General features: G+C 40.0%; 1 protein-coding gene across 2 annotated transcripts in view; it reads left to right on the top strand.

Moving 5' to 3' along the window:
• Positions 1-12,930: 12,930 nt before the first annotated feature.
• LOC117245627 (A disintegrin and metalloproteinase with thrombospondin motifs 6-like) overlaps positions 12,931-14,415 on the top strand; it is a 22,610-nt gene continuing 21,125 nt past the window's right edge. The window contains exon 1 of one of the 2 annotated variants that reach the window (XM_033520588.1): positions 12,931-13,418. The gene's annotated coding sequence lies outside the window, so the exon portion shown is untranslated. The remainder of the gene's footprint in view (positions 13,419-14,415) is intronic. The other variant, XM_033520587.1, reaches the window with a different exon arrangement.

Raw genomic sequence — 14,415 nt, 5'->3', positions numbered from 1 at the left:
AGTCAATACATTCTTTGACTGAGTGCAAGCTTGACAAAAATTCTGTAACTGGATCAAAGTTCCTTGTATATGACAGGATTCTGGCAACATTGCGTGTAATCTATTATTTGGGAAGACAAAATATTGAAGAACTGGCTGAAGTATAAAAATAATACCATAATTGCATATGTGAGGGTCCCAGCTGAATTCTGCTTAGAACAACACAAATTTGAATGTAAATTTCCCTTTACAGCTAGAACTGATGTGGGCAGTAACAACAAAGCTGAATTCAAAAAACATTTTCAAGTCTCTGGACTGCTAATTTAAGGGATGATTAACTCAGAAAGCAAGCTCTCATGTATAGGTTACAGTTCAAGAACACTGAAGCTGAGAATAACAACTGTGTCTTGACTGTTAGTCAAACAGTGTCTGCTCTACATCAAGAAGAGTGTAGCTGCAGCAGCATTCAAATTTTATAATGTAACACAGATATTAATTTCATGAAATACTACATCACCGCATCAACTGTGAGTTACTGCAAGAGAAGCAGCACTTCTCAGAAAGCCAAGTCACATAAACCAAAGTAAACTGGGGGAGGACAGACAGAACCCCAGAATGATATACAATAGGAATAGTGCTTACAAGAAGAAATCTCCTGTACACTGCCAGGAACGTCCTAAACCAAATCAGCTAACTCCATGTCAAACTACCAGGAGTTAGATGTAAGCCTTCACCTTAAATCAAGAGAGGGTTATTTTATCCAGACAAATTAATTCCTACTGAAGTTCTTTTCCACTGGAGATAAGACTGTCCATGGGGCTATACCGGGGATGAAACCATCCCACAGGAGTACTGCAGCATCAAAGAAACATTATCATAACTGCTGAACAAAGTTATCTTTGCAACATTTTAGCAAGGTTGTTCTCAAGCTGCTTCTATTAAAAAATACAATCTGGATGTTAGTCAACATGCATATAATTCCTCATAGGGACACAAACCCAGTGCCAATTCTAAAAAGCAAGAGACTAGAAAAAAAATAGACACTGAAATAATTGAACTCAAGCTGATGTGTTACCCTTTCAAACAACTGAATAGTGGTTGCAGCTCAGAACTCAAATTAAGAAGCAAAAATGAAAAATACTAATATGAGTCTTTCAAGTAAACATGCATATGTATGGCAGGGATCAGACTTATAGGGAAAAACATTTGTTTGGATGTTTCGCAAATTGTTAGCAAACTACACAGTTGTCTGTAAGACAAAACTCAGTCAGACCAAAGAGAATATTTTTAATATATTAATGAGAGTGATATATTTTCCCACAAAACTATTTTGTTTCAAAGATCTATGCCTATTTTTTGCATGGCTAAGGAAATTCTTTGATTTCCTGACAATACTAAAAGAGTTCAAAATTTCATTTTTTATGGAGGTCGTTTCAACTAAACTTAAGCAGTAAGTAATCATCACAATGCTTTATTAATATTTTATATGGCAGCTATATATAAAAGTAGATTGTTTTAGTTTATAACTGCTATTCCTTTATTAAAAATATACAATTAAAGGATAAGACAGGATGTGATCATTTTTAGAAAGTTGTTTTCTCCATTTTGGCATAGTGATACATAATGAAGTACAAAGAGCATGCTACTGTTTTTATATATTACTCAATATACAGAAGCACTTCCATATCTTTCAGTAAACTAAATTTTTTTTTTTAAAAAAAAAATGTTGCTTGCTATGATGGTAAAGTCTTAGTCCATGTATTGCACATACAATAATTATAGAGTAAGAACTCATTCTTCACAATATCAGAGAATTTTGCTTCTGCTTCTATAAGAATTGCATTTTAGTACTGATTTCTTCAGCCAAAGTTTTTGATATTTATTCTCCTGCTATCCAGTTTCCATCAGGCTTGCAATGCACAGGGCTACTTTATAACCTGAGATAAAGATACTAATCCTGCATCTAAATTTTCTCTAGAGTACAGATATCAGAGAACTCTTAAATATGTGGATTAAATAAATGTCTGCTGAATCACACAGACAATGTTCCCTCATTTTAGTGGCACTTCAAACAGTCACAAGAGAATGGTACAGTGATCTTCCATAAGATGTTGGATGGATCTTACATAGTCCCTGAAATAGATGAGAACACTAAATAAAATTGTTTTCATTTCATTCAGACTACTTTCCTCTTCCAAACCTTTCTAGAAAATTTGCACTCAGTTCAGATTTGCTGGTTAAATATGCACACAGCTATGGACACCTGTAATTCATAAGAGAAGTGAAGCAGTGCAATCAGATGTGGAGCAGTGAAGGTAATAGCCAAAATTTTTGTTGATGGCATGTTAGGTTGGCTGCATCTGCCACTTTTTGTATTTCACTGAAACTTCCTTTTAGTACTATGAAGGAAAAAAAAAGAAAAAGCAAAGAATCATTTTCAGTAAGTTTATTTATGGCTAAGATCCCTTTCTGAATAGAAGCTGGCCAAATCATAGGAGTTTAGTGTTGAATCAGATAGAAAGCTTAGTATATAGAGGCAGGAGGAATTTAAATTTAGCAGCTGCTCTGTGCCAAGTATATAGTCATTTTTCTTCAGGGAATTGGTTGAGTCCAGAAGCATTGGCAGTGGGTAAGGGGAAACCTATTTTGCTTCCAGCTGGCCAGTCTATGACTTTATAGCTCAGAGGTTTAAAGTATTATGCTGCCTGATGTGGGATGATTGCCTGATGACCAAGTGTGAAGTTGGGAAATAAAAATTACCTATTCTGACAAAGTTGTAATATTTGCACAGAGATTCTGATCTTGTTACCAGTATTATGATAAAACAGTCAGGTATGTGTAATTTAGTAAAATAACAGCAATAAAGATGGATAAGAAGTATATCACACACATCCTTCCTGTATTTTAAAAGGGTAATTCCTTTTTCTTGATTTTATATTTTCCAAAAGGGGTAAAAAACAGTGTTCATTAATCATGCAAATTACTTTCCAACTATACAGGAAATTAGTCAATGTTAAATTCTACTGTGTTTAAAAAAATAATTTGGATAACCTAGATCTCAAAGGCCTATAGACTTTTCAGAAAGGCTGAATTTTAATGGATAATCAGCAAGAGGACAGCCCTTCCCCATTCTCAGCTATAAGGACTTCTCAATTGCAAATACATGCTGCTAAGAAGTTCACTACTATCAAACCATCTGAATGTTTCAGAAAAAGTCTGTCTGACAACAAAGATGAGAAAAGCTAGGAATCTGACTTTAAAGACAGTACTTTAGCCATTAGACAGGATGAGGTTTAGTGTTTTTTGTTTTTTTGTTGGTTTTTTTTTAATATAGCAAAGCACTATTTTATAGAACATTAAATAATTATAGTAGCCTTCTCTACCTTTCCAATACCAGCATAAGTAGTTTACATTTTTATTTATATATAATTTCATGAAACAAATTTTTATTTATATTTGTATAAGTAGATCTGACTAAAAGTGTATAATTATTTTAATATGAATTTATATTGAAGTCACTAAACTCACAAGATCTTGCCAGCTCATCTACAGCAAACTGGTTTTTGTATGTGCAAAGTTCTTTAACAAGCTAAGAGGTAAGAACCACTGGATTGAATACATATACCACTAGTAATGCATGTATTTACCATTAATATTAATATGTCTCAGAGGTCAGATGAAGAATTTGCTTTCTCCTCAACCAGGATCAGAGAGGGAGTCAGAACGTGAATAGCCATGATATATTGTTGATCCCACTGCTGATGGCTGTTTAATGTCAGTATTGCTGATCAGTGTCACTGGCTCACCTGAAAATACTGTAAGATTTCATAAGTGTATGTTGCAGTCTGCAACCTCAGGATCTTGTCCAGGGAAGCAGCAGGGTTCTGGGGACCAGAATCGAGCACCAACGAGACGGGCTCCCGTTCATGAAACCATTTATTCAGCATGGGAACAAACTCAGATCCAGAACAAAGAGCCCTGAACAGAGGCACAGCAGGGGTTTTTGAGGGACAGAACTCTTGAAGGTCCCCACCTTTGAGGGTGGAGCTCAGGGTCAGGAACCATCAGAAACACAGCAAGGGAGAACCCTCAGGGACTGAAACCCAATCAGAGCACCTGGGCCACCCTTCACAAGGGGTTTGGGGTGGGACAGTGTAACTCTTTGTCTTCCTCGAGGCACGTCGCAACAAATGTAATATTAAATACTTTGTAGCCAAGAAAACACAAAATTGTATCCTTTTCTACACCTTTTTTATATTGAGTCACACAAGGTTACTTCCTGTCTTTCATATAACATATGTAATGAAAAAACTGGAGGAGCTTCTGGGAGGCTTAGAGGCCTAACAAGGGGCAGAAGACACTTTGGTAGCAATGCATGCATCCAGGCACATTTACTAGGACATATGTCATGTTTATAGCAGAAGCACAAGGAGGATTCTTTTGATAAAAATATTCATAGTATCTCATTATACTTAATAGAGTGTGCATTTTGTCATCCAGAGTAGTCTCAAGATAAAAATACTCTTTTCTGCGCATCATAGTTCAGTCAATTCCCCAAATTCTTGAATTAAAAAAAACCCAACAATAAAAAACAAAACAAAATCCAAAACAAAACCCCAAAAAACAACCTGACAAAAAACCCCATCTGTTCCATCCTTCTTAGAGAACAGCAATCACCAGATAATATTTATTCTTCAAAATTACTGTTGTACTTCAGAAGAATTACACTAATGCCCTTTGCATCCTATCTTTGGTAAGAAACCATGTAGCTAGTAAGTATTTTTTTTTGAAACTTGTTTTTCTGATTTACTGTAGTGTGTGATGAATGTTGGGCTGATCTGTTTGTTCAAAAAGTTTTACACTGGACATTTCAAGCTTCTGAATTTTTTTTTCATGGAGTTTCAGAAAAGAACTTTGCAGAGACAGTGCACAAAGTGAAATCCCTGGTATTCTTTCTTTTGTTTCATCCCCCAAAAGAAAGACCCCAATAGAAACGTATTCATTCATGTGCAAAGCCGAGATTCTGGGGCAGAGCAAGAGCAAAGGTTACCTCTGTACCCTCCCCCAAGCCTATTCAGAGAGAATCCCAACTCTCACCTCTCAAAGTCAGATGTACTGTCTGGGGACAGAGAAAGACAATGGTCCAGGGAAAGCTTTTGGAGGACGAGAAATAGAAATACCCTGTGTCTAGGCTTTAAATAGGAAGGACAGGCTATGCCCACAGGTGATGCTTAAAAATAATACTTCAGAAGTATACGCCAATGCTAAGGGAATAAGCAGCCATGCAATAGAGAAATTAGCTGTAAAATATATTTTTACAAAATATACTACATTTTAGTACATGTATCAGGAGATACTTTGGCATTAAAATTTGTACCAACTGTAGTGAAGATGAATGAATTGCATGAATTTAAACTGAGTTACGCAGATCCTTGAATTATGAAAAAAATAATGCTTAATTACACCTCCCTTGCCATCCCACTTGATCTACTACGAAATACCAATTATATCTGGTAAACCACAAAGCTAAACTTCCATTTCTGCACTACTCAAGCACTAGCTGGCATGGGAAGTAGACAAACCTTGAAGATCTGCTTTTAAAGACAGCAGGGAAAAAAGTCATCATTGATACACAGTTGCAGGTGGGATATCTCTGTGTTTGTGCTCTTTATGTGTTTACCTGAATTTTCTTGTAAATACAATGTTAAGTTGGAAAAATAGCCAAACTTCATATAGAAGATCAGTATCGGAAGAGTAGTATAAAGTGTATAAATCTATGCAAGAAAACTGTTCATACAATAATTTATACAGAAGTTTATTTATTGCCAGATAACCTAATTTGTGAATGCAACTACCCAATTGTGTAGATGCAACTGCGGATGCAATGAACTAAAAATAAATGTCCAGAATTTTCTCCAAGCCTGTAGATTTCTTTAGCTGTTACTCATTTGCTTGAGTACTTTTATCCTGGCTGAGAAATCTCTTGATTTACAATTAATTTAAAAGTTTACAAAAATAATACAGATGTTATTACCATTGATTGAGTTTCAGGCATAGTGGGAATACAGAGAGGGGGTGGTGGTGGATTGTTTTTTGTTTTGTTTTGTTTTGTCTTGTCTTTTTTTGTTTTGAATAAAAGAAAAACCAAAGTTAGGAGAAGTTAATCTTCCAAGAACTTAGAAGGTTGATGCTACAATCTGTGAATCCATCCCAGAGTTTGCAGTGATGGCCACATAAAGGATGAGGCCTCTTTTGTCTGGGCTCATCATATAAGTGTGCATATGTACAAACACAGGCTCAAGTTGCTCTTCCTTTGCTTCCAAGCATCTGTCAACGGTCCCACACCATCATCTTCATATCTCTGAATGGTTTTATGGTTATTTCATGCTAGAATGCCAAACTGATAGCATGGACTGTACAAGTCTCTTTAATCATAATATTAGGCGTCTTGAAAGCTTTTGAGAAAAACTGAATCTTATCCTTTTGCAGTATAACTTGCATATTGGTGTTAATAATCCCCTAATGGTTATAGCAGGAACAGAGGTATGCCAAACCCAGTTCATATTTCAATTCATAGATTGTGCCCAGAATATAAGCCCACAGCTAAGAAAGGTAATCTTTTGGCTCCTTAGAAACAAAATTTTTTTTGTGATTTTAATGCACAGCTGAATTTTCAGTAAATGTGAAAAAGATACTTTTGATGCTGAAAAACTTACATTGCAACCTTTGATTTTTATTTCAAATCCTTTAGTTTTATCTTTAGGCTGTAGCTGTGTATTTTTACCAAATAGCAAACAAAAATATATATGCAAGACAGTGTATTTCAAGGATATTTAGAGAAATAACAAACTTCATGTTATTCATAAATTCATACAACTAATTATTATGAAGGTATGAAATAAATCTCAAGTATCATGTTATTTGCTCTTTCTCCCAAGCTTTGTATAAATGTCAGAGGTCTTTGAGAGGTTCATTTGACAAATAGCTGTGTTCATTACTAGAGCACCGGGAACTGTTCTTTTCAACAACTTCTTTTTATAACTGTTCTTTCATGGGGGATCACTGATCTCACAGCAGAGCAGATAAATACAATATAGACATGATCCTGAGCTGCACCAGAGTGAAAGTCAACAGTGCAGTGGATTCTTTTCCATGTGTGTGAATGCAAGTGGATTGCAGTGGGAACTGGTGGGAAGTGGCTGGTGGTTTTAAGCTATTCCTCTTACATTTGTACTGAAGGAGTTGAGGATTGCTTTTAACTTAAAACCAACTGCTGTGTCATACCAAAAGATTCATCTGGTCCTGGATTTTGACTCCAAGAGCACCTACAAGGAGATAACCTGACTTAACTGAGCAAAGAATGGGACAAGCCCGTATGGCAGTTCTCCTTTCTACGCACCAATCTGCAGTGTAAAATCACATCCGCTTTAGACACGTAGATAAGGGTCAGAACAATTACTACTGCACAGACCAGCTTTATGCAAAACCAGACAATCCTAAATAAGTCACAAAAGGGAAATGCTGGACTTTTTGAAGAGGGTTTAATAAACTCCTTCAAAGCAGAACAGTATTTTCTATGAACACAAGATGTTAGTGCTGTGATAATCCTGTATAGAATGAACAATGAAGTCATGTGTGAGGTAAGAGGAAAGAATACACATTAACGTAACACTTTACAGCATTCAAAATAAGCTTTTGCATTTTGGAGTGACACAAAAAAGTTACAAGGGGAGAGGTGAGTACTGGGACTTTTTTCAAATCTTCCTCAAACGATTGTCTTAACAGAATGTATGGAAGATATTTCCATTTATAAACTATTTCAAGACAGTGTGATAGAAAGAATGTCAGAAAACCAACTAAATTAGACAAAGATGTTATCTGTGCCCGAAGCAGTATGCACAGTAGGCTCCAAAATCTTTAATAAATCTTTTTCACCTATACAGTACCAGAATATGGAAAGTCCAATTTTATCCATTCAAAATACATCTGTGCTCATTTCATGATCCAGTTTTACAATCTCCGACATGGGTGCATGTGTCCACATTTTTATATAAAGCGTATCAGGAAAAGGGGAACCACCACATGGTTCAGCAGATACTAAATGAGCAGTCTGTGATGCTCATCAATGTTCTACTTCAATCCAGGAACTAAACAATTCACTCAGGCACCTGGGACCAAGATGCCTGTTTCTGCACTGCGAGTGTGTCACTCCTGGAGCTGCAAAATGCTGCAGTGTTCTAAATAGTAATAGCCAGGTCTTCCCGTGAGTTAATTCCAGATTTTTCATTCTAAAACCAAAATAACTGAATTCTTATGTATTTCCTAAGATTTTCTGGACAGCTTTTATATATTTCTGTGTACACTAATCTTTGAGGAATACCATTTGCCAATTTTTTTCATAGAGATTTTCCACATACACATTTTCCACATATTGTATAATTTGTCTCAGCTTTGTTCTCTCTAAGTCTTACAGATTGTTCAGATCTTATGAACAGCTTTTTCTGGAAATAGGAAAACAGCAAAATGAGAATACACAGCAAACTATAATACATATAGTTGGGAAATGCTCCCTTTAAACAGGACTACTGACCTAATGTTTCTGGTATCTCTCTCTTTACTTGGAAAGCTGGAAATAGACAAAGCAGGAAAAACTCAGAAAAAAACCACAACTCTGTCATCTGATTTATCTATTTATTTTTCTGTTTACTACTGTTCCTGTTCTTGTGAGGAACTTTATTTGACTTGTTTTCTTTATTCTCTGTGTTAATCTTTACGAGGATAACATCTGTTTCATCTTATTTTCCTGCAAAATTTGAGGCTATCCATTCTGCTATAGGATTTCCCTAACAAATTTGGGAGTCTAAGATTCCTCATCTCAGGTTTAATAGATACTTAATCTTACCCTTCTCACTGTCCATCCCTCCCACGTTTTGAACAAGTTTTGGGTGTTACTCTCACTGTATTCATATTCAGTGATCTCTCTGGCCTGTCTCATCTCTGTTCACCAGGGAGGAAACTGGCCTGGACATTATGGAGGATGTCAAGCTGACATTAAGTTCTCCAGTTTTATTTCCAAATCTAAACCTAAAATAATTGGTAGTCCAGGTTCACAGGGTCTTGCAGACTTAAGGAGGCTTGGGTGAGGATAAGCCCCACATCAGCATAACACAGAGAACTGCTTGTGGGGGTCCTGCCTTTGGCAAGGCTCTTCTTATTTAAATGAAGACATTCTTGACAATATTGCATTGCTGGGCAGAAATAGCCTCAAAGCCCTACTTGAAGCCAAATGAATCACTGTGAATTTTGTTTTAGAGGACCATCAAGAACAGCTCAACTCAAAAGGGATGCATTTTCCAACTGAAAGTACACTTTGATATGCATTCTCCCTCTGAAATGCAATGTAGCAGCCACAATTGAACATATATAGCCTGGGGTCATTTCTAGAGATGCTGTTAGCTCTCCTGCAAGGGAAGGTGAGACTTGTAAGTTGTCTGAATTCAGACTATTTACAAGGAAGTCAGTGAAAGATACTGGATCTCAATAGCACCATTTCCTTTAAGTACCCCTAGAATCTTTTATTCCAGGGGGCTAAAAATTAAGCCCTTATCAAAAATTTTTCTCCTTACAAGTATAGAAAATATTCTACATATAAATGCAAGTTTATCATTATTACTTTTTAAACTCTATGGTAAATTGAAGTATTTTAAGTTATACAGTATTTATATTTTATAGTATTTATGTAATTTTTAACATAGTTTTATATATAATTCATAAAAAGCTTTATTTTCTCACAAACACTGCTGGGATATTTCTAAATCAGGTGGGTTACAATCTTCAAATCTTCACTGATCAGGTAAAACTACCTGAAAAAAAATATCCAAACCAAAACAAACACACTGTCAGGCAAATACATCCAAATGTTCAGGTAACAAAAAGCTCATATTCCAGAAACACTGGTGACTTCTTGCTTTATCTTCTATATTTATTTCAGTAAAAATAAGATTTCTGTAATTAACCCCATATACCTCCAAACACATCTCACAATTCTAAATTCAAGTTCAATATGAATATTTATTTAAACAAAAAAGAATGGTTCCCAATCTTAAAAATTGTTGGCTAACATACTAAAGGATTCAAAGGCCTGAAGTCAAGACTGCTTTACTTCCATGCGTCAGCAAATACTGTGAAACTGGTTGACACAGAGTAATATGCTTTGTGCTCTGTGAATTTGTAATCCTGCCCAGAGCTTCTGAGATACAGTTGCCCACATGGTTTATACATAGTACTAGAATTCAGAGTAAAATTACTATCCCTCCTAGAAAGGCTTCTAATTGCAGCAAATAAGCATTTATACAAAGAATCTGTGTATGACTTCATGTGCAAGTTTCTTTTCTAAAATGTTGCACTTCATAAAAATGTATATATATATATGGATAATATTTGGGGTGAGGACACTAAAATAAGTCACCAAATGAGCTCACTATTTTTATCTGAATGAGGTTCACTCTGAAATATTGTTTCATACAATAAAGCAAAGCAGGTAAGTCAAACTGTAATGGTAGTTATGTCAGAAATTCTAATCACAGACAGGAATTTCTAAAGATCAGCCAAAGCTTATCCTGGTAATAGACCAGTTTTGACTGGTATATATTACACTAGTGTACTTAGGCAAGAAAATGTAGTTGTCTGGAACAGGGAATAAATAACTTGTTGGTCTGAGCGAGCAGCTGGGTTTTGTGAAGTACATATATCTTTGCTTTGCTTTGCTGGATTTAGAGCAGGGAGTTGAACCCATGTGAGGACCCTAACCAGACAGTGATAAGCTGTCTTTCTTTTTAGCTTGATGAGTATTTATTCAGCTATACGCAATGGAGCAGATCCAACCACCAAGAGGCCAGTCTTAAACACCAGAATAGTCCCCATCTCAGTCGTCAGACAGCAACGTGAGAATTCCTGAGTCTGATTCAGGCAGGGTCTGCTTTGAAGGCAGGTCTCCCAAATCCCCCGGGGATACCATAGCCATGATGCAATTGGCTGTGATGTGTGTCTGTCTTTTCAAAGGGTTATTTAGTTCTGATGCAGAATGTGTAAAAAAAAAAAAAGTCTCTTCACAGTCTGTCCTTTCGATAGGATAGTGTCCCAGCTCTCTGCATGTACCACTGAGTTTGCAGAAAAGGTTGAGCAGAACCTGTCACAGTGCCTGTCCATGGAGATAGGTGATCTCAGGTGCACCCGGCTGCATCTGAGCAGGCTGTGCTCCGTGACTTTTCCACGAACATCGCATATAATGATTTGCTGAAGGAGCTGAAACTATGAAATATTAACAAAAAGTACTCTTCTCAATGCTAAAAATATCTGTTTTAATGAAGTAGACGTACCCAGACGTACCAATCAAATCGACAACTGCTCACGCACGTACAGGATGAAGAGAAAGAAGGGCAGAGCTGTCTCCCCGCGCGTCCCGGTGCAGCCAGCATCCCTGCACGCCCTGGGCGCTCCCCCTGCTCGCCGACGCAGGATGGCGCCCTCCGTATGAGCAATTAACCCGAGGGGAGCCGGTTGGAGATGCATTTCCAGAAAAAAGCCTTCCTTTCTGAATGCCCCTATTCCCAAGCAGCGTTTTATAGCCCCGGTTTTCAATGCAGCGATACATTCAACGACTCCCCTAACCATTGTTACATTAATTTGCCCGGCGACGGTAAAAAGATCTCTCAAGTAAGTGCTCACCGTGCTGTTTCCGAATGAATGGTGTCAGAGGTTACTAACTATTTAGTAAGTTGTGCTTATTTTGTTGGAGCTGCAGTTAAAATAAATTACCATACATGTGTATAAAATGTATTTGAACTATAGTTGTGCTTCATATTCAAATGTAATTGTGTAAAGTTTATTTGAAGAGATGAATACCAGCCACGGCTCTGATTTCACCATCTCACAGGGCACAAAGCCAGCCCCTGCTGACCGTCAGAGTCCTGCTGGCTGCTTGACTTTGCAGGCGGATCCTGCTCTTTCGATGCTTGGAGAAGTCCCGGAGTAGCTGTGCTCTTGGACCTTTCTCTGTAATCATTTCACAGTCCAGCTAGATATTAGAGATTCACCAGAAGATGCAATTACACCTACTACCTCCGGCTGGAGAGGAAAACCCGCACCCGCACCATTTGGGAAATACAGTTAACAGAAGCTTGAAACCTTAGAACCTACGTTTAGGAAGGATTTTTTTTTTCACTCTCTCTCTTTTTTCGGCAATCGGAAATTAACTTGGTGGTTTAGAGGGCGAGTGGGAGTTCCAGCCAACTCCCTCCGTGTGACCCTCTCGCTGGCACCGCTGGCTTCCCGGAGTAGGGGCGATTCGCAGGCCGCCAGCTGCCCGCTCCCATGCGCGCTACCCTGCCCTGCCAGACGAGGAGGCGATACCCCGGCCCCGGCCCCGGCCCCGACCCCGGCCCGGCAGCAAATGAAACTGAAAGCGCTGTGCGAGCAGGGCCGGGAGCCCCAGCCCCGGCGCGATGCTGGTCGGGCTGCTGCCGGCCGCGCGGGCTTCAGACACCGCCTCCCCTCCGCCAGAAATGGTGTTTAAGAGGTTTCCTTTTATTAATGCCCGTAACGGGGACCGCGACAAACAGGGCGATGGCAACGGGGGGCCGCCCCAGCTCGCCGCACAGCGGCAGCGCCCGTGCCCAGCGCCTGCCACCGGCACCCCGTGTCTGCGCGGCTGCGGCTCCTCCGGGCGGGCCAGGCCGGGCTCCCCTCAGGCGGCTCCGGGCGAGGGTCCCGCCGCCTCCCCCGCTCCCGCTCCCCCGGCTGCGCCCCTGCCCCCCCGCCGCCACGTGACGGGCGCGCATGCGCGGCGTCCCGGGGCACATCTGCAGGCTGACGTCAGCGGGCCCCGCGCCGTCCCCCGGGCGAGGCTGCCAAGGCTCCCCCGCTGCCGCCGCGCTCGGCTTGGCCCGGCGCCGGCAGCCAGAGGAGGAGGTCTGGGGCTACTTCAACCAAACTTTCCTGAGTCCTTCCTGATCTGCCTGCCTCCCCTCTGCTCCCCCTCTCTTTCCCCCTTTCTGTCTCCCGGTCCCCCCTCCCCCCCCAACTCAGATGATATTCACATGGTATTTTGCACAGAGGAGGCTGCTCAAGAGGAGGGCACCCACCCCCACCCCAATATAAGCCTGTTTTCCCCTCCTTCCTCCTCTCCCCCCCTTTTTTTGTTGGAAAGACAAAATGTGCAGGGTGATAGCTTGGGTGAATTGATGGCATCCTTCCTCCTGCCAAGCCAACCCGTTTTCTAAAAACCCCTTTAGGAAGGCTAGAGAATTTTATTCTGTTGGAGAATATAACCCTGATGGTTGCTTGCACAGAGGGGAAAAGCAGAGAGGAATACGGGAATCGTCCTGTGCAATCTCTATTGTTTGAAACTTACTTTATATCAGAAATTGAAGATGAAAACGGTAAGGAAGATTTCACGCTATTCAATGAAACTTTTTGCTTTTCTTGTGTCCCGAATAATGCTGCGTTGGGGAGCGGGGAGAGATTTATATTGCATTAGGCGAGGTGCATTTGGAGTAATTTCAGAGAGAAACCTTGAGATGGGGGAAGGGGGTGCGAAGATTTTTCAACCGATAAGAGGTTTGATTGATGAAGTACCATCTCGAATAGTGCACTTTTAAAAAGATTTTTTTAATACTTTGAATACTAAATCGTTGGTAGAAGCAGAAAAGAAAAAACCAAACCAAACCAAAACCAAACAACAGATGAAAACCAAAGCAGCCCCCAAACCCCAGCGACAACCCAAGGCTATTCCGGATTGCTGCTGAGCTGAGGAAGCCCCGCTCTCGGCCGTGCCGTGTCCGGCGGTATCCACTGCCGCGGTCAGACAAGTGCACACTTTGTACCGGGGCTTGGAGGGTCGGCGCGGCCGCCGTCCCGCAGCGATGCTGGCGGGGATGTCGGGCTCTCGCTGGGCTCATCAGGAAGATGGAAGCGTGTGGTTTTGATTTACTTCGAGCCGCTTGGGATTTGCCAGACTCTTAACCCCGCCGACTCGTGTTTGTCGGTGTATGTCTGTCTCCGCAGTCGCCCAGGGTTCAAAGGGACTTTGTTTGGTGGGAGGAGGTAAGTGGGCTCTCGCTCCCTGGCGATGTGTGTGCGGATTTTGTCTTCGCTACTTTCTTTCATTGTTGTACAAGAGGGAAGGGAGAGAGAGGGAAAGAGTCAGACTCTTGTTTTTATTTGGGCTGCCGGTGCAACGCGTTTGGGCCAAACGCCAAGTGTCTGGGTCACACGCGTTTTATCCAAATAGATTCAGCGCTGCTGTCTGGAAATGGGCTGCTGAAAGTTAACTTTAGGATCAGCTCCACCACAGCAACCAGACTCTTCCCTTCAGTCTCTCTAGGGAGGACGGATTTTTATTTTTTTTTTCCCTTCTGAATTTTTTTTTTTTTTTTT

The sequence above is a fragment of the Parus major genome, chromosome Z, assembly GCF_001522545.3.
Source record: "Parus major isolate Abel chromosome Z, Parus_major1.1, whole genome shotgun sequence".
Classification (NCBI taxonomy): domain Eukaryota; kingdom Metazoa; phylum Chordata; class Aves; order Passeriformes; family Paridae; genus Parus; species Parus major.
Note: the sequence above shows the minus strand (reverse complement) of the source record. Positions and strands in the feature narration are given on the sequence as shown.